The sequence below is a fragment of the Petromyzon marinus genome, chromosome 20 (assembly GCF_048934315.1).
Source record: "Petromyzon marinus isolate PM22_M1 ecotype Great Lakes invasive population chromosome 20, UKy_Petmar_22M1.pri1.0, whole genome shotgun sequence".
Lineage (NCBI taxonomy): Eukaryota > Metazoa > Chordata > Hyperoartia > Petromyzontiformes > Petromyzontidae > Petromyzon > Petromyzon marinus.
The window spans coordinates 1,933,243-1,954,612 of NC_133686.1; the positions used below are offsets into that span (position 1 = coordinate 1,933,243).

Genomic DNA, 21,370 nt, shown 5'->3' on the forward strand with positions numbered 1-21,370 from the left:
ATGGTGGTGATGATGATGGTGGTGGTGATGATGATGGAGGTGGTGGTGGTATTGATGATGGTGGTGATGATGGTGGTGATGATGATGGTGATGATGATGGAGGTGGTGGTGATGATGATGGTGATCATGATGGTGGTGATGATGAGGATGATGGTGGTGGTGCTGATGATGGTGTTGATGATGATGTTGATGATGGTGTTGGTGGTGATGTGCTCCGTGTAAGGACTAACAACGCGGGTGTCATCTGAGACGCGATACCGAGAAGTCCGTGAGAACATCCCACCCCCTTAACCCCTTACCACCCCCCCCCCTCGTCCCCCCCAGCACCCCACAAAATACACACTTTATTTACAGAATGGCATTCTTTTTTGCAAATAAATCAACAACATACATTATATAGGATACTTATATATATCTAAAATGATATTAAATAAATACAGACATGTATGGGCAAACCCGAATGGGCTGCTGATGCCACTGAAGGCAGAAAGAACCCCACGACGAGACGATTCCCTGGAGCCCCCCTCCACACCCCCTCCCCCGCCTCCACCCCTCGAGGAGTGTATTTGGCCTACTCTTCCACGCTTAGCCAGACGTCTCGGAAGGAAGAGGTGGTTAGTCTACCCTTGACTTTTACTCCACCAAACGAGACCTGCCGATGATGGGTTTAACTGTGGTGGTATCCAGTTATATGTGTGTGTGTATATATAGGCGGCGAGGACGTTTCAAAACAACCGCCACAAACACTTAACCTGCCGCGCCGGGAGAACGACTCGACCACCTGCTGGGTTGCTCAGCGCGAAACGGCGTGCGGGACTTCCATTGGTCCGTTGGGGGCCTTACATTGCCCGTGTGGGACTTCCATTGGTCCGTTGGGGGCCTTCCATTGGCCCGTGTGGGACTTCCATTGGCCCGTGTGGGACTTCCATTGGCCCGTGTGGGACTTCTATTGGTCCGTTGGGGGCCTTCCATTGGCCCGTGCGGGACTTCCATTGGTCCGTTGGGGGCCTTCCATTGGCCCGTGTGGGACTTCCAGTGTCCCATGGGGGGCCTTCCATTGGCCCGTGGGGGCCTTCCATTGGCCCGTGTGGGACTTCCATTGGCCCGTGTGGGACTTCTATTGGTCCGTGTGGGACTTCCATTGGTCCGTTGGGGGCCTTCCATTGGCCCGTGTGGGACTTCCATTGGCCCGTGGGGGGCCTTCCATTGGCCCGTGGGGGCCTTTTATTGGCCCGTGGGGGGCCTTCCATTGGCCCGTGGGGGCCTTCCGTCGGGACCAGTGATTGACAGCTCCAGAATTTGGTTAAGCGGGAAATCAAACAAAAAAACCCTGAACCGGTTTTGACCTCTCTGGGTCTCAGCAGCAGGGTCTCGTCTGCTAGACAAATGCTGCTAGGGGGGGGGGAGCATCTAAGCCCGGTTGACCTCTCCCCTTGAGAATGTGATGCGCGGAAAGGAGGGGTGGGGGGAGGAGGGGAGGGTGGGTATCGCTCCCAAATCGCATGGCTCATCGGCTCATCTCAAAACCATAAGCTCAGCGCTCACCCGTGACAGAGTCCTGGACCAGGTCTGGATTATTTTTTTCTTCATATTGTTATGGACGGACAACGGGTAAGGAAGGCGAGTTTAGGGGAGAACGGGGTGGGAGGAGATGCTGAAGATGTGAGAGACTGGAGAAGAGGAGAGAGTGAGATAGGAGAGGGGTAGGTGGGAGAGGAGGGGGTGAGATGCGTGCTATGAGAAACAAAGAGGAGGGAAGAAAAGAGAGGGGGAAAGGCGAGAGAGGGAGTGAGTGAGATGAGAAGGAAGAGGAGCCAAGTGAACTTCGGGTTGAGATTGTCTCTCTAGAGACAACGGGAGGTCGGTTAATGATGGTTGGAGGAATCTGGAGTAGAGGGATATGATGTCGAAGGGAGAGAGAGAGATATATAGAGAGCCGTAGGAAGAACTACAAATACGCAAACAGAGATAGAGAAAGCGAGAGATCTTGAGAGAAAAGGAGAATTATCGTGGGAGAGAATGAGTTAGAAGTTATCAACGAGTGCGGGGGGTATGACAGGGTGAGAGCGAAACTCAAATCAAGAGAGAGAGGTGACAGTCTAGAGACAGAGAAACCTGGGACATTCGTGGGTAGAGTGACGGAGTAGGGGAGTAGACGTGAAAATCCAGGGAGACGAAGTGAGAGAATCGGGGAGAGAGAGACACACAGGGAGAGAGAAAGAGATACAGGGAGAGAGAGAGAGAGAGCGAGAGAGACAGACACAGAGAGAGACACAGGGAGAGAGAGACACACAGACACAGGGAGAGAGAGACACAGGGAGAGAGAGACACAGGGAGAGAGAGAGGGAGAGCAAGAGAGAGACAGAGAGAGAGAGAGACAGGGAGAGCGAAAGACAGGGAGAGAGACACAGGGAGAGAGAGAGAGACACACATGGAGGGAGAGAGAGACAGAGATAGCGAGAGAGACAGACACAGGGAGGGAGCAGGCAGGCATCATGCATGCCAGTAGGGAGCGATGTAGCCATGCGTCATCTCACTTGAGCCATGTGCGGTGTAACTTTTCGAATTTGTCAAAAATTGAGAGTGACGCGGCGAATAATTAACATACAACGTGAAGCTGAGGGGGCGCGGAGTATCGTCCTGGTTGTCACACCCGCACACACACACACAACCGCGGTAGTGAGCCAGGGCGGACTGCCCGATTCGAACCGCGAGCCTCTGCAACGACGCTACCGGCGAGTCACGTCGCCACCTGTTGGCGATGTTGGCGATGTTGGCGATGATGGCGATGATATAATCGCTAAAGTTTAAAGTGTGAATGCTATTTAACAAGATCATTGCTGCTTTTATTATTATTATTAAGTTTGTTTTTGTAAATATCCAATGATGCAATGTTATGATGCTGTCTGGCCCCCACGGATCGCCCCTGTGAAGAAGAGCTTCTCAGCTTACTGGGCTTTAACTGAGTGGGGGATATTCTCCTGAGTCTGCTTCTGAGTGAGTAGTGGAGGAGAGAAGAGATGCGATTGCCCAGAGAGAGAGAGAAACATCAAGGGAAATAAGGAGAGATAACGAGAGATAGCGAGAGAGAACCGAGACACCGAGAGATTTAGGGATAAGGTTGATAACATCGTTTTTGTTTTGTTTCTTTCATTAACGGTGAGCGGTTTTCTGCACAATATCCGGACCAATAAACATCAGATTTGGGCAACGCTCGCAACCCTAAACTTGCATTCCAGAGGTCAAACCATCCGGTCTGACCCCACCTCCGGGCACGCGCCAACAGTTCGACGCAAAGATAGGTCAGCGATTCTGTAACGCGGTTGCCGGATTCTATGGATTACAACAGCACGAGAGAGAAAGAGAGCGCGTGGGATAATAAGGGAGAGAGAGAGAGAGAGCGCCCGGCGAGGCGTGGCGTTGTGTGCGAGCTCTCATCACCGCGGTGGCCGCTCGGGGGAGCGTCTGGCAAGTGAATACATCACTGAGCGATCAGTGAGCCATCAGTGGGTGATGACTGAGCGATCAGTGATCACTCACTTGAGCCATTGGTGAGCGATTAGTCAGCGATCATGAAGAGATTACAGAGTGATCACTGAACGATCAGTGAGCGATCAATGAGTGATCAGTGAGCGATCAGTGAGATATCAGTGGGAGATCAGTGATCGATCAGTGAGCGATCAGTGACCGATCAGTGAGCGATTAGGTCCGGATATGGCTACGGAGGGTGGGTGGGAAGGTGCTCCCCCCCACTCCACCCACCCCCTCCTCCCCCCCTCAATCCCCCTTTAGCCCTCCACCGCCTCCACCACCTCCAGTGCGGCCGGGGGTCAGAAGAGAAGTGAGGGCGAGGGGTTGGTGGGTGGGGGGGAGAATGGGGTGGGCGTCATTCATAGTTCATCCCCTACCCAGACTCCTCCCCTTAGCCCCCCCACACCTCCAAATTAACCTCCCCCGCCCCCCCCCCCCAGAGTGTCACGGAAGCTCTCGGGGGGGCGGGGGGGGGAGAGGGAGGACTCCGCAAAAGCAGGAGAGCGAGAAGAGGAGCGAAATGAAGAAGGCGACGATGATTTATCAAGGGGAAACTTAATAACGTCCATTCCGGTCTAACTAAAAATCGATATTTCATTACGAGATTGTTAAGAGAGAATGAAGAGGGATGGATGGCAGCGGATTCTCGGCGAGCAGCGGCGACTCGGCGTCCAGATTGAATCGGAAGAGTTCCCCGTGATTCATGGTCGGGCATCAACCTCATCCTCCCGTCTCTCGACTCACCCCGCCCACGCCGCGTCCCCCGATCCGACCGAGGTCGCGTCCCCTCTCCACCCCCCCAGCGGGACGGGGAGGAGCGAGAGGGGGAGGATAGGGATCGGAGGAGAGGACCGGGAGGAAGACGGGGAGAGGGGAGCTACTTAGGAGGGAGGCGAGGGATGGATGGAGGGGGAGGAAGGGAGGGAGGGAAAACCGGGTGGGGGGGGGGAGAGTAATAAGGGTGGGGAGGCGAGAGAGACGAGGAGAGAGGTAGGGAAGGGAATAGTTCTAACGATGAGGTGAGGAGGGAGGAGGAGGGAGGTGATGAATAAGAGGGTATGAGACAGAGCGTGGAGGGGGGGGAGGAGGTAAAGCGGGAGAGGAGGGATAGAATAGAAAGGAGGAGGAAGAGGGAGGGGGTCTGGAGCGGGGGGTGTGAGCAGGGGGACGCGAGTTGGAGGCGGAGTCGTTGGAGCCAGAGCGATCCCAGCTTGACGTTGCTTCTCGCTTCCTCAGGAACCGCGACCTTAACGGGATGGGGGTGGGGGGGGGGGGGCTGGTAGCGGGGGGGGGGGGGCACAGAGAAGGGTGGGGAGGGAGGGGGGCAGATCTGGATAAGAGTCCACTGCAGCGTCCGGGCAGCCGTGGGTTGTTATGACATCTGTAGGGGAGTAGTGGGTGACGTCACGTCACACTCGCCCTCGGAGAGTGCCGTTGCAGAACGTGACGTCAGGCGGACCCTGGGGGGACGGTGACGTCATGTCCCAGGGGGGTATTTAAAGGGGGACCCGGGGGTGTAACGGGGGTCGTCGGGGTAGGAGTGGGGACTCAGGGGAGCTGATCCTCACCTGAGGCTAGGGGAGGCCACTCCGCCCGACGGGCCGAGGTTGGGGTTGTAGGGAATCTGGGTACCCCTGTCCCCTGGGGAGTTATCGCTAGGGGGCTGGGTAGGCGTAAGCCCCTAAACACACTTTGGCGTAAGCCCCCAATAAACGTGGCGTGAGTCCCTAACAGCAGCCTGCCTCGGAGTCGTCATTTACGCCGCAACACATCATCAGCCGCGATCGATCCACTTCTGGATGAGGACTTCCCCAAATCGTCATCGTCATGATCATCAATTACCATCATCATCACCACCATGATTATAATCATAATTATTATAATGATTATCAACTGAAGCATCATCATCATCACAATCACCCCGTGGCTGGGGTGTGATAGCCCAATACGTACTCATAAAATGAAGAATCACGGTTGGGCCAAGTGTTGTTATTGAGCAACTATTAAAGGCCGGCACGGCACACGAGTGGGTGGGTGGCCAACACCACGCCCAGCCGCCTTTGTCTCCCTCGTCGCGATGTTTGCTACACACCGCACCAGGTAATCATTGGAGGCTGAGTCGACCTAGGGAGGCGCAGGACCGGTTCAGATAATCGTCGCAGCGCGCTAACCGCTACACCACCGCTCTCTAACAACAACAACAGCCGCCGTTCACCACTAAGTGACGGCGACGTCACCACGGCGCTTGTGCCATGCTAGGTGCACGTTGAGGCCACGTGAAGTGGAGAATGTTCGCTGGCAGGAGGTCACGGAACAGACCCAGGTGCCATGGGTTGACTGACGGAGATGGCTGGAACTAGCAACACGTGTGCTCCCCACAGTGCCAACTCGCTCTGTGTTGCGGCCGCGCGTTGTTGTGAGCGTCGCTCCTCTTGCCCTCCGTTGTTGCTGGAGGGCGACTGCCGCTCCCCACACATGCCCACGCATTCGTACACACAATGGCACACTCACTCACAGGTGGGATGAACCCCAGGTGAATAATGAACAACGGTTATTCCCTGCGCAAGTGTTCGGGGGAGAGACATCGCCCCCCCCTCTCCGCTCTCTATCTCTCCCCATCTCCCCCGTTCCTCTCTCTATTCGCCCCCCACCCCTCTCCCTTCACACCACAAGCCCCCCCCCCCACGCAATCACGCTTTTACGCTCCAGGGTCAACCATTACGCCTGTCGCACGCGTTCTCGCTCGCATTTTAATCGGCTATCCGCGTGTCATTACAGCGGGACACAGCGACAAAGAACCCCCGTGTAGCCTCAACCGACTGGTTGGGGCAAGTGCTGTTAGCGAGTAGCAGCTAATCCCAGTTGAGCCGCCAATCAAAATAACAAAAAGGTTCCATTTTTTGTTCGAATTCGGTATATTATATATTTCAAAATAATAATCATCTTTATTTCAATAGCCGCAATGCAAGCGGTGGACGCGAGAGGGAGGCCCCTCCTTTAATAAACAACGTCACGAAGCCGGTCCTTAAAAAGCCGCGTGCGAATCCAGAGAGGCCAGGGGTGGAGGCCACTACCCTCTCCTGTTGCGCGTGTGGGTGTCCAACACTACCAGGTGCTCATTGACAGGCCAAGTCGGCATAGGGGAAGGCTCCAGGACTGGTTTCACGACCTCGTCAAGCGATTTGCCGGTCCTGAGCCGCAATCAAACTCGGCTCGCCGTGGTCGTAGCAACGTGCGCTAACCGCTGCGCCACCGCTCCGCACGCGCGCGTACACACGCGCGCGGCCGTGTACACGTGCGTATCTGTCTGTGTGTGTGTCAATGAGCGTGAGGAGTGGTCGACAATTATTGGCCGGGGAAAGTGTGGGCCGCTCCCGCATTTTCGAATGGCACGGTTGGCTACGCTCGGCGCGAAAAAAGTGCAATGCACGAACACTTCCCAACACGTCTCATCAGCATGGAAGAGTCGACCACATCACCTCTAGTGGCGGTCACGTGGGCATTCACTTGCAAGGGCTTAACCTGAGCTTCGTAACGTGTTCACACGTCCATTCATGTGTGTCTGTGTGTGCATAAACGTGTGTGTGTGTCCACGTGTGTATGTGTATGCTCATTGTGGGGAGCGATAGTGTAGCGGTTAGCGCGCTGCGATATGAACCTGGCGACCCGGGTTCGATTCCCTCTCACGGCCAACACCGGTGACGATTATCTGAACCGGTCCCGGGTCTCCCCTAGGTCGACCCAACCTCAAATGAGTACCTGGTGCGGTGTGTAAACATCGTCACTGGGGAGACAAAGGCGGTCGGGCGTGGTGCTGGCCACCCACCCCCTCGTGTACCGTTCCGGCCTTCATAGGTGCTCGCTAACAGCACTTGCCCCTACAGTCTGTTAAGGCTATATAGGGGATCTTTGTTTTTATTTTTGTGTATGCTCACACACAAATGTATTCATGTGATTGCGTGAGGGGGGGGGGGGTAGTGGGGAGCAGCAGTGTAGCGGTTCGCGCTAAGCTGTGCTACGAACCTCGCGACCCGAGTTCGATTCCCGCTCACGACCAACACCGGTGACGATTATCTGAAGCGGTCCTGGGCCTCCCCATGTAGACTCAGCCTCAAACGAGTACCTCGTGCGGTGTGTATATATCGCCACTGGGGATACAAAGGCGGCCGGTCGTGGTGCTGGCCACCCACCCCCTTGTGTACCGTGCCGGCCTTGATAGGTGTTCTCTAACAGCACTTACCCCAACAGTCCGTTAATGCTATACGGGGGGTCTTTGTATTTGCAGTTTGTATTCACGTGTATATACGTGTATACACGCGACTAGACGCGGGCCCCTATCTTTGTCTTTCTCTCCTCCACAGTGGGCGATTCGTGCCAACGCGTTTGTCTAACCAGCTGCAGGAGAAATAATTAAATAAATCATACTACACAACGAGTACTAAGAATAAAACATAGGCTCCCTCCATCCCTCCCTCCCCTCCCCTCCACATCTAATTATCTGGGCGTAGGTGTGAAGGAGGTTGCTATCGCGAGGCGAGCCTCACTCGTCCATTTGTCACGGCTGCAACAAAAAAAAATAGAGACGCATTCATCTGGAGTCGCATCAGCAAACACGCGCTCCTATCGCGGCCGCGTTCCAATTAAGCGCCTCCTGCCCGAAGCCTCTTAATTGCCTTTACCGGGGAGTGGATTTACAATCGGGTTGTCTCCTCGCCCCACGAGCCCGCGTTCTCCCTCCTACCGCCGATGCTTCGTCCGTCGCACGTCTCACACGCCTCGCCGTCATGCGGTGAGACGTTGGGACGTTTATTACCTCGCCTGGTATGCAGGATGGTCGTGGGTTCGAACCCCGACCCTGACGCCTGCTGCTGTATATTTTGAGTGTGCGTGTCCCTCTCTCTCTCTTCTCCTCTCCCTGCGGTCGCGTGGACTTTTCCTCGGGTCCTGCGGTTGGCTGCTATAAACTTCGCACGTGATAAGACACTTTTGTGTGAGCTATCATTGGTTATGGGCAGCTCGCTTCTGAAAAAGAGTTACATAGCTCAGTGATGCCTTACCTGGTATTACAAATAAAAGATTGTGTTTAGTTTTCCATCACGTTCGTGTCGCCCACCCACTCGTGATCACAAGGCCATCCTCCAACTCCAAACCCTTCTTACCCTAACCCGCGCTGGGGATTCCTACAGCTGATGTCGCGCGTGTCAAAGCTAAAGGAGCAGCCCTGGCAATTGCTCACCCACGCCACTGCTGGCGGAAGGAGCCTCCACCAGAGGCCGCTCTCGCCTCAAGTTGTGTTTGGCCTCCTCTTCCACGGGGGCAATAACGAAACACTGAAACGCATTCATCAACGCGTCGTTGTCAGAGGTGGGAGTTGCCCACACTTGCCCAAACTAGTCTGTTAAGGCTACACGGGGGATCTTTGTCTTAATTTTTCTGTTCGTATTATCACCGGCACATCTTATAGTACAAGCACATAACACCCTTGTGTTTTATATTCGTTAATATAACATTGTGTGTGGCCTTAACCTAAAACAAAAAAAACCCATATAATCGGTGACGTTTCGGGCAATTTCCCTTATTCATGGCACTTGCACAGCTACGCCAGAGATACGGAGTGGATAATAGGTGGCAGAGACTGCACTGGTTCATTAACACCGCGGGGCACTGATGAGAATTGTAAATGATAAGTCGACGGAATGTGGGGGGATTGGAGAGGAGAGAGGTGGGGTAAGTGGAGGAGGGAGGAGGGGGGGATGGAGGGATGTGAGAGAGGAGGGCGGGGCGGAGTAAATGAATGATATTATTATGGGGCCCACGCAACCATTTGTGGTCTGTCTATGCTTGCGTCGGCGACAATGCATTAAAAATTTAAGCAAACTTCGGAATTTAATTGGCGGTAATTGTTCATCCGACTTACAAAATTGAGCGCGTTCACACCTCTGCGACAGCGGAGAAACAAGAGGCTGGGGGCGCGGGGGGGGGGGCGGTGGGGCGTTATCGAAGCCTGCCACGGAGGCCAGCGAGGGGAGAATTTAAAACAGACTTTTTTTCCAAATCCAAACTTAAATTGATAATGGTAATATAAATACATTCAAAATGAATGCTCTTTTGTACCTATCCATGAGATACCGGTCTTAGCGGTATCAAGGGAAAGGGAGGGAGAGGGGATTTCGGTGCCACCGAAAGTAGCAAACATCCAGAAGTCATCGCGACGGATCTATGCGGCCAATGGGAGTGAATCACCGATTGGAGCAGTGAATCACAGCTCGCGCTGTGGGTTGTGTGGTGCCGTGCCACGAGCATCATCAACAGCAGCATCGTCATCAACAGCATCATCATCAGCAGCAGCATCTTCATCAGCAGCAGCAGCATCATCATCTGCATCATCAACAGCATCGTCTTCCTCAACATCATCATCATCTGCATCATCATCAACATCATCAGCAGCAGCAACAGGCATGGTCACTCCATTGCTGGATGAAGGCCCTTTCCCTAAGCCGACACCAAATACTATTCTCTCCGAGTCCATGGGTCCCTAATGTGAGTGCTCTGAAGAGGGAGCGTTGACCGAAACGTCGCTCATTATTATTTGCGGGTTTCATGTTTACATTGCTTTAAAGCCGAACGCAGCGTCATTATCCAATGTGCGTGCCTTGTTTTCCTTGTTTCTAAGTCAGTCTGTGGGTTCTCCGTGGAAGCCTATGGTTCCGTTTGCGTGTCTGTATCTCTGCGAGTTTGTCTCTCCATGTGAATCTATGGGTATATACATACGGGTACAGATATCTATATATGATTATATCTATGGCTCTCTCTTATACATACGCACACACATCTTCACCAGCCCTGTGACACGAACCACTGATAATGAGATGTTTGGGGAGAGGGGACGAAAAGCATTATAGTCGGTGACTTGATCATAGCAGGGGGTATAATTTCGTCTGCCACATACCATCACCACTACCATCAGCTCCACCACCACCACTACCAACACCGCCACTACCACCACCATCACCACTACCATCAGCTCCACCACCACCACTATCAACACCGCCACTACCACCACCATCACCACTACCCACAGCTCCATCACCACTATCAACATCGCCAATAACACCACCATCACCATTACCATTAGCTCTACCACCACCACTATCAACACCGCCAACTACCACCACCATCACCATGACCATCAGCTCCACCACCACCACTATCAACACCGCAACTACCACCACCATCACCACGACCATCAGCTCCACCACCACTATCAACTCCGCCACTACCACCACCATCACCACGACCATCAGCTCCATCACCAGAACTATCAACACCGCCACTATCACCACCATCACCACGACCATCAGCTCCACCACCACCACCACTATCAACACCGCCACTACCACCACCATCACCACAACCATCAGATCCACCACCACTATCAACACCGCTACGACCACCACCATCACCACGACCATCAGCTCCACCACCACCACTATCAACACCGCCACTACCACCACCATCACCACGACCATCAACACCACCACCAGTATCAACACCGCCATTACCACCACCATCACCACGACCATCAGCTCCACCACCACCACTATCAACACCGCCACTACCACCATCACCACGACCATCAGCTACACCACCACCACTATCAACACCACCACCACTATCACCACCATCACCACGACCATCAGCTCCACCACCACCACTGTCAACACCGCCACTATCACCACCATCACCACGACCATCATCACTTCATAGACCTTACAATGTATGAATATTGCGCACCCCTGATAATTTAGGTTATAAGAGTACTACTTACTTGAAACCCGGTCTACACTACCACCCAAACCTACACCCACCACCATCACCACTACCACCACCATCAATTCCACCACAATGACCAACTACCAGCACCAACACCACTACCGCCACCACCATCAATGTCACCACCGCCACGACCACCACCAATACCTACAACAGCATCAGCAGCTGCCAATAACTTCACGTGGAGCGAAACGTCGGACATTGTGCTGTAACGACACGCGGTCAGTGTTGAGCAGCGGCTCCAGGTCAGGTGGACGGTAAGTTCTGCTCCCGGTTTTCCAGCCAACCTATCTCCATTGACTCTATGTGGTAGGGGGTGAGAGTAGGGGGGAGTGCAGCCCAGTCTGGCAATTGGCCAGCAACACCCACTTGCACATTAAGCCTCATTTGCCTCCGCTTTCCAATTACAATCACAGCCCATTGCCAATCCACTGCTTGATGCAAAGGCCGTGTTGCAGTCCCGGGGGTGGGCGGGCGGGAGGTGATTATTTCACCATACTTCACCACAGAAATTGCCCGAGCTCTGCGGACCTCCACATATCGAGAAGATGATTTCGGATAATTTTAAACGTGGGAGGATACCGGGGTAAACCTGGAGAAAATCGTGGGGAAAGCCGCACCAGAGGCGATTTGCTTGACTGTGGCCCTCCCCGTGATCACCAAATACAAAGATGCCCCGTATGGCATTTTAACAGACAGTCGAGACAAGTGTTGTTAGCGCGTAGCAGCCCCTACATGTTAAGGTGGGCACGGCACACGAGGGGAGTGGGTGGCCAGCCCGACTTCGTCTCCCCAGTAGCGATGTTTACGCGCCGCACCAAGGCACCACCACCACCACAGCCACCACCACCACCACCACAGCCACCACCACCACCGCCACAGCCACCACAGCCACCACCACCACCACAGCAACCACCACCGCCACCACCACCACCGTCACCACCACCACCGCCACCAGCACCACCACCGCCACCACCGCCACCACCACCGCCACCACCGCCACCACCGCCACCACCACCACCACCACCGCCACCACCACCACCGCCACCACCGCCACCACCATGTGCATGGGGCCCGGACCAGAGAGAGAGAGGGGAGACGTGGGGGACGCACTCGGCTGTCACGTGGTCCCGACGGATAAACGGTCGCGTGTGCAGCGACCATCGCTGATCTGCTAAACACCACGCCGAGCTGTCAAATATCCACTCGTGTTGTTGTGGGGGGGGGGGGGGGGGGGTCTGGGTGGGGGGGATTGCTGGCGGTAGTGGTGTGAGGAGCGGTGGTACAGCGGTTAGCGCGCTGCGCTACGAACCCGGCGACCCGAGGTCGATTCCCGTTCATGGCCTACACCAGTGTCGATTATCTGGTGTGTTTGGCAGGTGGGTGGTTAGTATGAATGGTAGGTGGGTGGTTGGTGTGGGTTGTGGGTGGGTGGTTGGTGTGAGTGGCTGGTGGGTGGTTGGTGTGAGTGGCTGGTGGGTGGTTGGTGTGAGTGGCTGGTGGGTGGGTGGTGTGAGTGACTGGTGGGTGGTTGGTGTGAGTGGCTGGTGGGTGGTTGGTGTGAGTGACTGGTGGGTGGTTGGTATGAGCGGTGGGTGGTTGGTGTGAGTGACAGGTGGGTGGTTGGTGTGAGTGGCTGGTGGGTGGTTGGTGTGAGTGGCTGGTGGGTGGTTGGTGTGAGTGACAAGTGGGTGGTCGGTGTGAGTGACAGGTGGGTGGTTGGTGTGAGTGACAGGTGGGTGGTTGGTGTGAGTTGCTGGTGGGTGGTTGGTGTGAGTGACAGGTGGGTGGTTGGTGTGAGTGACAGGTGGGTGGTTGGTGTGGGTGGCTGGTGGGTGGTTGGTGTGAGTGGCTGGTGGGTGGTTGGTGTGAGTAACTGGTGGGTGGTTGGTGTGGGTGGCTGGTGGGTGGTTGGTGTGAGTGACAGGTGGGTGGTTGGTGTGAGTGGCTGGTAGGTGGTTGGTGTGAGTGACAGGTGGGTGGTTGGTGTGAGTGACAGGTGGGTGGTCGGTGTGAGTGGCTGGTGGGTGGTTGGTGTGAGTGGCTGGTGGGTGGTTGGTGTGAGTGACAGGTGGGTGGTTGGTGTGAGTGGCTGGTGGGTGGTTGGTGTGAGTGGCTGGTGGGTGGTTGGTGTGAGTGGCAGGTGGGTGGTTGGTGTGAGTGGCTGGTGGGTGGTCGGTGTGAGTGGCTGGTGAGTGGTTGGTGTGAGTGACAGGTGGGTGGTTGGTGTGAGTGACAGGTGGGTGGTTGGTGTGAGTGGCTGGTGGGTGGTCGGTGTGAGTGGCTGGTGGGTGGTTGGTGTGAGTGACAGGTGGGTGGTTGGTGTGAGTGACAGGTGGGTGGTTGGTGTGAGTGGCTGGTGGGTGGTCGGTGTGAGTGGCTGGTGGTTGGTGTGGGTGGCTGGTGGGTGGTCGGTGTGGGTGGCTGGTGGGTGGTTGGAGTGGGTGACAGGTGGGTGGTTGGTGTGAGCGGTGGGTGGGTGGTTGGTGTGAGTGTCTGGTGGGTGGTTGGTGTGAGTGACAGGTGGGTGGGTCGCTGTCTTGATGGGCTTGCTGGACGGCTATGATCCGTGTGGACGGGCCAGTCGGGATATTTCGATGCCCGCGTGCTCGCAGATCGTTCTCATCACTTAATTAAAACGACCCTCGACTGAAGGCCAAGTCAACAGGCGCGCGTGGAACGCGGGCTGTCAAAATACGAATCGCACGAGTGGAGAGTGGGAGAGTTTTTTTTTCTCCGGCAAAAGACGTCTGACCCCGTCCGTCCGTTTGATTGACGGATTTAATGCGTCCCGACCTCCTGCAGTGGCAGAGAGAGGGCGGAATGCAAATGAGTAGCGGGCCCTCCCTCCCTCCCCTCCTTCTTTCCCCTTCCTCCCTCCCTCCCTCCCCTCTCCTCCCTCCCTCGCACCCTCCCTCCCTCCCTACCTCCCCTCCATCGCTCCCTCCCTCCCCTCCCTCCCCTCCCTCCCTCGTTCACTCCCGCACTCTCTCTGTTCCTCTCGCCTACCTTCTCTCTCGCTGCCGTCGTTTCTCCATCTCTCCCTCCCTATCGTTATCTCTCTCTCTCTCCCCCTCTCCATCATTCCGCTTCGTTTCTCCATCCCTCCCTTCCTCCCTCCCACCATCCTCCTCTCTCGCTCTTCCCTTCCTCCCAACCCCGCCCCTCCTCACCTCTCCCTCCCCTCCCCTAATCACCCCGAATGCGCGTCCGATCTCGTCACGAGATCGGACGCGGCTGGGCGAGCATAATGCATAACAGGTGTTACAGGCTGCTGCGGGACTAGGTGGTGGACAGCAGAGGGCAGAGCGCACTACAATCCATCGCCAGACTTTGCCCGGCCATCCTTCTGTGTGCTTCCCACCTTCACCAACGATCCAGCGGTGGATTGACACAGAGCGCCTGTACACACACGTGGAGCGGTGCTTAGCGCTCAGAGCTTTCAACCCGGCAAACCCGAGTTCGACTCCCGATCGGCGTTGCCGAGTGACATCGGAGCGGGCCCTGTCCTTCACCAACCCACATTGACCAGCGTGGTGAAGTATGGTCAAAAAAGCTCCCGTAACCGGAATGGCGTGGGGGCGGCCCTCAGCCTCTCGTAGCAGAGACAGCACGTGCACACAAAGACAAATATCTCCCGTATATCTTTAACAGACTGTTGGGGCAAGTGCTGTTAGCGAGCACCTATGAAGGTCGGTACTGCACACGAGGGGGTGGGTGGCCAGCACCACGCGCGGCCGCCTTTGTCTCACGGCCACCGCCCTCTGTTGTTGGGTGGTGCCCGTGAGCCCGAATCGAACTCGGATCGCCGGGTTCCTAGCGCGCCACCGCTGCGAACCACTGCGCTACCGTTCCCCACACACCACACGTGAACACTCACACAAACCGCGCTCACGCTACGCTCACACCCGCGCACTGTGAAACATCGCCAACCGACTTCATTACAAATGCTAATGAAGCGTGACTGTCCAGCAGATCTTCCATCAGCACGCAGCCTTCACGCGGTCCGCTGTGGTGTTGTGGTTGTTGAGGGGAGGGGGGGAGCGGCGGGGGGAAGAGGGGGTACCACCTCCGCCCCTCACCCCCCTCAACCCCCCTCACCCTCCTCAAACAAAGACAAAGATCCCCTGTATAGCCTTAACAGACTGTAGGGGCAAGTGCTGTTAGCGAGCACCTATAAAGGCCGGCACGGCACACGACGGGGTGGGTGGCCTACACCACGCCCGGCCGCCTTTGTCTCCCCAGTGGCGATGTTTACACATCGCACCAGGTAATCATTTGAGGCTGAGTCGACCTGGGGGAGGCCCATGACCGGTTCAGATAATCGTCGCCGGTGTTGGCCGTGAGTAGGAATCGAACTCGTGTCGCCGGGTTCGTAGCGCACCGCGCTAACCGCTGCACCACCGCTCCCCCCCGTCACCCCCCCCCCTCACCCACAATTCCACTCCGCCTCCTTATCCTCGCCTTCGCGACGGATAAATAAAGTGAACTATTATTACGGTATCGATTGCAATAATGGATAAATATTGATCAATCAATGCGTGAATAAGTTTGAATGGTGGCATTATCCGATCATCGCGTGTGTCCTCGAATCGGCGTGTCCCTCTGCATGATCGCGGTGGCGATGACCGCGTTATGAACGATGGCGATGTCGTCTGGCATTGAGCGGCGCGTGTAAGATCGGTGGATTTAGAACGATGTCGTAGTGGACGTACGCTGCAGAGTATACCCACGGGTCCGTGTAACCCCTGCAGCCACTGGAGGCGCGACCGTTCAAACTCTGAATGAATGTCAATCGCGATCATGAGTCGTGTACACGTGCGAGTGTGTGGTGTAACAATTGCCCAAAAGGGTGACAAAGACTACCGGGCGTGGTGCTGTCCACCCCGCCCCCTCGTATGCCGTGACGGGCTTCAGACTGTAAGTTCTCGCTAACAGGATTTGCCCCACTCATCTGGTAATTATATACTGCGGATCTTCGTCTTTGTTTGTTTGGTTGGGTCTGTGTGTGTCTACGCGCGCATCGCTTATGCCTTCGTGTCGCCATGCTTTAACAGTCGGAAGCTGTCACGTCTGTGACGTACAGATAGCTACAAAGAGCCCCCGTGTAGCCTTCACAGACGCTTGGGGAAAGTGTTATTGGGACTTTCTGGAAGCACTTGGAGAGCGAGTAGCACCTATGAAGGACGGCAGGACGCACGAGGGGGTGGGTGGCCGGCACCACGCCCGGCCGCCTTTGTCTCCATAGTGGCAATATTTTTATCCACCGCACCAGGTACTCATTTGGGGCTGAGTCGACCTAGGGGAGGCCCGGGACCGGTTCAGATAATCGTCACTGGTGTTGGCCGTGAGCGGGAATCGAACCCGCTAACCGCCACACTACCGCTCCGCACAGACAGACACGCACAGACAGACACCCACAGACAGACAGGCACCGAGGCTTTTCCGCGTAAGAGAGTGCGCGCCGTCCCGCCTGTCCCCCAGCGCCTCTCTCTTCCACCGCTCTCCCTGCCACGAACTCTCTCTCCGTCCATCCATCTCCCTCTCTCTTTCCATCTGGCACGCGCGCGCGCGCCCTCTCTCTCGCTCGCACTCACTCACACACGCACAGACAAAGCCCCGCCCCGCCCCTGTATAGCCTTTAACAGACTGTTGGGGCAAGTGCTGTTAGCGAGCACCTTTGAAGGCACGGTACACGAGGGGGTTGGGTGGCCAATACCACGCCCGGCCGCCTTTGTCTCCCCCCGGTACTGAAGTTATTTTCGTTTACACACTGCACCAGGTGCTCTTCTAATGCTGAGTCCACCTAGGCGGAGACCCAGGACCGGTTAAATTATTCGCCGCTGGCTATTTGTTCGTGAGCGGGAATTGAACTCGGGCGCTAACCACTGCACTACCGCTCCCCACTCAAACGCACACACGCACACGCGTGTACACAAACGCACACGCGTGTACACAGACGCGCATGTGTGCGAGAGGGAACACGGCAGACGCGTCCAAGCGGGCATAAAAAAAAAACAAAGATCCCCCGTATAGCCTTGACAGACTTTTGGGGCAAGTGCTGTTAGCGAGCACCTCTTGAAGACCGGCGCGGCACACGGAGGCGGGTGAGTTGCCAGCACCACGCAAACACACACACACACGCACGCACACACACGTGTACACACACAACAAACACACGTGCGTGCGTACCGTGCTCTGTAACAATACACGTGTGTATATCCCGGCACCGATAATTAAACTCTGGCTGATTTATTGACTGGCGGTAACAAATCCCAATCCGGGATTTTTTTTTATGACATTCATTCTGTCTGCGGGCTAAATTTACCCTGGCAGCTGTGCTCGTGACACCTATCCTGTCACTCATCCTCCCGTGGTCGGACTGACATCAGGGACGAGACGGTGGGGAGCCAGGGGAGGGCTTGGGGAGGAGGGGAGGGGATGGGGAGGAGGGAATAGGTGGGGAGGGTGTTGGGGCGGGGGCTTATTCCTTTCGCTTGGCCTATGAAGAGCAACGATTAAAGATCATTCACATTATCCGGGCGATGCTGTTACTGCGTCGGCAATTGCGCACACAAGCACAATTTTACAACACTCAACACACACGTATTATAGGTGACGTTTCGGGAAATAGCCCTTCTTCACGGCACGTACATTAATTTCCATACCAAAGGCAAATACCCCCCCCCCCCCCCCCACACACACATAGCTCTAACAGACTGTTGGGGCAAATGCTGTTATCGAGTAGCACCTAGGAAGGCCTAGTACAGCACACCAGGCAGATGGTGTGGCCACCACAACGCTCGGCCGCTTTTGTCTCCCCAGCGGTGATGTTTACACGTTGCACTAGGTAGTCATTTGACGCTGAGTTGATCTAGGAGAGGCCCAGGACCGGTTCACGTAATCGTCACTGCTGTTGGCCGTGAGCGGGAATCGAACTCGGATCGCTGGGTTCGCTAACCACGGCACGTCCGCTCCCCACATTGTTAACACCACATCATTGCGTGTTCTGAAGAGGGCCCGTTGCCAGAAACGTCACCAATTAAATAAATATTTATTTTTTATATGTAGGCCACGCGACGGAAGTCGTTTTGTTTTTGTTTTTCGAGCTGCAGGCGTGTAAATGATGTCGCCAATGTCACCCTCTCCCATCGCCCTCCCCACGCCCATGCTCTGAGATCATCGTCGCCCCAATGCACGCAGACTGTTGCTATCCCTCGTCGCTTTAACCGGTGCTGCTCGTCGCTGGCCGCTACACCTTTTTATTCGCGGACCTCTGGGCCAGCACTCAGAATCCGTTGTTAAAATAACAACAAAACAACAAATAAGCATCGATTAGTTCGAGATTTGGTGAACTGGAGATCACGCAGCCATCTCCCACCGCCTTAGCTGGGTGGCGGTGATGGCGGTGATGGCTGTGGTGGCGGAGGTAGTGGCGGTAGTAGTGGCGGTGGTGGTGGTGGTGGCGGTGGTGGTGGCGGTAGTAGTGGCGGTGGTGGTGGTGGTGGCGGAGGTAGTGGCGGTAGTAGTGGCGGTGGTGGTGGCGGTGGTGGCGGCGGTGGTGATGGTGGTGATGGTAGCGGTGGTGGTGGCTGTGGTGGCGGTGATGGTGATGGTAGCGGTGGTGGTGGCTGTGGTGGTGGTGGTGGTAGTGGTGGCGGTAGTAGTGGTGGTGGTCCTGGCGGCTGTGGGTGGTTGCAGCGGCGGTGGTGGGCCGCAGTAGATGTGAGGGTGAGATGTGAGGGCACGACGGAAGACAGGGAGAGAGAGACAATGTACAGGCGGAGTGAGACGTTGGGCATGGAATTAGAGGAGAGAGGAGGAGGATTATGACGCTGAGGGAGACCCACGGAGAGGAGTAGAGAAGATAGAAGATCAGGAGGATGGGGAAGAAGTCAGACGAGGACCGGAGAGAAGGAGAGGAGAGAGGTTAGCGGGATGGGAAGACGAAGTGAGGATGGGTACAGGGAGAAGGGTAGTGGAGAGGCAGGGGGGATGGGGGAGGGGTCGTCCAGGGCGGGGGATGGAAGCAAGCGGCACTGATTAAACCGCGGAGTGGGAACGCATTTCATTTGGAAGGCGGGTTTGTCATTCCTACATTGCCGCATAAATGCATTGTCGTTTCCATTTTCTCAACACCATTTACTTAAACTGCCATATCTCGCGTCGCGGCCTCAACACTGCCGACGACTTCTTATTGCGGCACGGGAGGGCGGGTGGTCTGGAGAGTTTGATGGGAGAGTGGTTATGGGTAGGGTGGGTGGATGGGTGAGTTGGCGGGTGGGGTGAGTGGGTCGGCGAGTGGGTGGATGTAAGTGGACGGGTGAGTGGATGGATGAGTGAACGAGTTAGTGGATGGATGAGTGGATGGCTGAGTTGATTGTTAAGTTGGTAGGTGAACGGGCGGGTGGATGGAAGCGGAAGGTTGAGTGGATGGGTGAGTGGGTGGATGTGCTAGTGAATGCGTGGGTTAGCGGATGGGTGAGCGAGTGGCTGGCTAGGTATCTGGATGCCTGGGTGAGTGCATCAAGAGGGACGCTGTTTGTTGGGTTGCGTTGGAGAGCGGCGGTTGTGGCTATCGAGTGCGCAGGCGGTGCGACTGCGCCAAAAGCCACGAGCTGGAGGTGCCCAGGGCGCCGGGCTATGAAGAGAGGGGAGCTCGTAGGAGAGCGGAGATACGGGTCCCGTGGAGTGCGATCATCGGGGTGTTCTGGCATGCTGAGTGAGTGGTGAAATGAGGCTAACGGTGGGTGGTTGTGATGAGTGGGTGGGGTGGTTGGTGGGTGGGTAGTTGAATGGGTTGGGTGGCTGGCAGAGTTTTTGAGTGGGGGTTCGGGTGGATAGTAGGGTTGGTGAATGGGTGGGTAGGCGGTAGGTGAGTCGTGAGTAGGTGGGTTATTGGTTCTTGGTTGCGTGGATGGCTGGCTGGGTGAGTGAATGGCTGAGTGGTTAGTGGGTGGCTGGCTGGCTGGGTGGGTGAGTCAATGGGGAGTTGTTGGGTGGGTGAGTGGGTGGATTATTAGTTCGTGGTTGGGTGGGATGTTGGTTGGGATGGTGGTTGGGATAGTGGGTGGGTAGCCGCCTGGGTGGTGTTGGTGTGGGCATTGACGCGCGGGTCTCGAAATCCGCCACGAATATTCAAGAGATTTGCATTTTTTTCCACGGAATATCGCCGGAACGCGCGAGCGAGCGAGCGAGGAGAGAGACGCATGACGTACATTCTGTTTAAAAAAAAATGTTGTGACAGCGAGGAATAAACTACATTAACAATTCTGGTGAAAATTCAGACTGCTATCATAGAAAACCTACACATCACGCTCACATCTCATTTAATATCCGCGGGCCCAAGCGCCGGCTCCGGGAACATCCCCCCCCCCTCCTCCCCCCTCATCCCTCCTCCTCCCCCCCTCCTCCCCCTTCCCCCCACACAAGACACACGGCCCGAGATAAACATCATGTTGACGCCTGTTTTCGTAGTCGTTGCCTCGACGCTTCGCTGTCACTTGTAAAATTGACTGATTTGCTGTTTAATATAGCGAAACCAGTGCGAGCCGCAAACTTCACGGAGAGGGAGAGAGGAGGGGGGATGGGGGGGGGTGAGATCGTGGGGAGTTGGAGGAGGGGAGCGAGAGAGAAACGCGCAGCGTTGAGGTGGGGAGACGGCAGTGAGAGACGAGGATGAGGAGTAGGCCAAGGAGGTATTGCCGTTGCGCTGCTGAGTAGCTCTCCTATTCGCTTGCTTGGCACGATGTCTGACGTTTCGCGACAGGTGCTGGGGAGTTTCTTCGCGAATTAAAGTCTCTGCGCCGTCGACAACCAGCGCACACTGAAGTATGGTCAGATCACCCCCCCCCCAGCCCCTCTCGATCCGTCACGGCGTGGTGAGGCCCTTCTCCAGCAGTGTTTTGGCGAAAGGCCCGGATATGCTCATTCGCGTCTTTTGGAGGTATAGTCCAGCAGTGAGAATTGGAGAGTATTTATATTTAAATATATAGAAGTATTTATG

At 55.7% G+C, this 21,370-nt stretch overlaps 1 protein-coding gene across 1 annotated transcript in view; it reads right to left on the reverse strand.

Annotated features, from left to right (window-relative positions):
* Positions 1-3,948: 3,948 nt before the first annotated feature.
* Positions 3,949-21,370, reverse strand: part of LOC116944243 (teashirt homolog 3-like) — a 140,040-nt gene continuing 122,618 nt past the window's right edge. The window contains exon 3 of the mRNA XM_076068237.1: positions 3,949-4,777. The gene's annotated coding sequence lies outside the window, so the exon portion shown is untranslated. The remainder of the gene's footprint in view (positions 4,778-21,370) is intronic.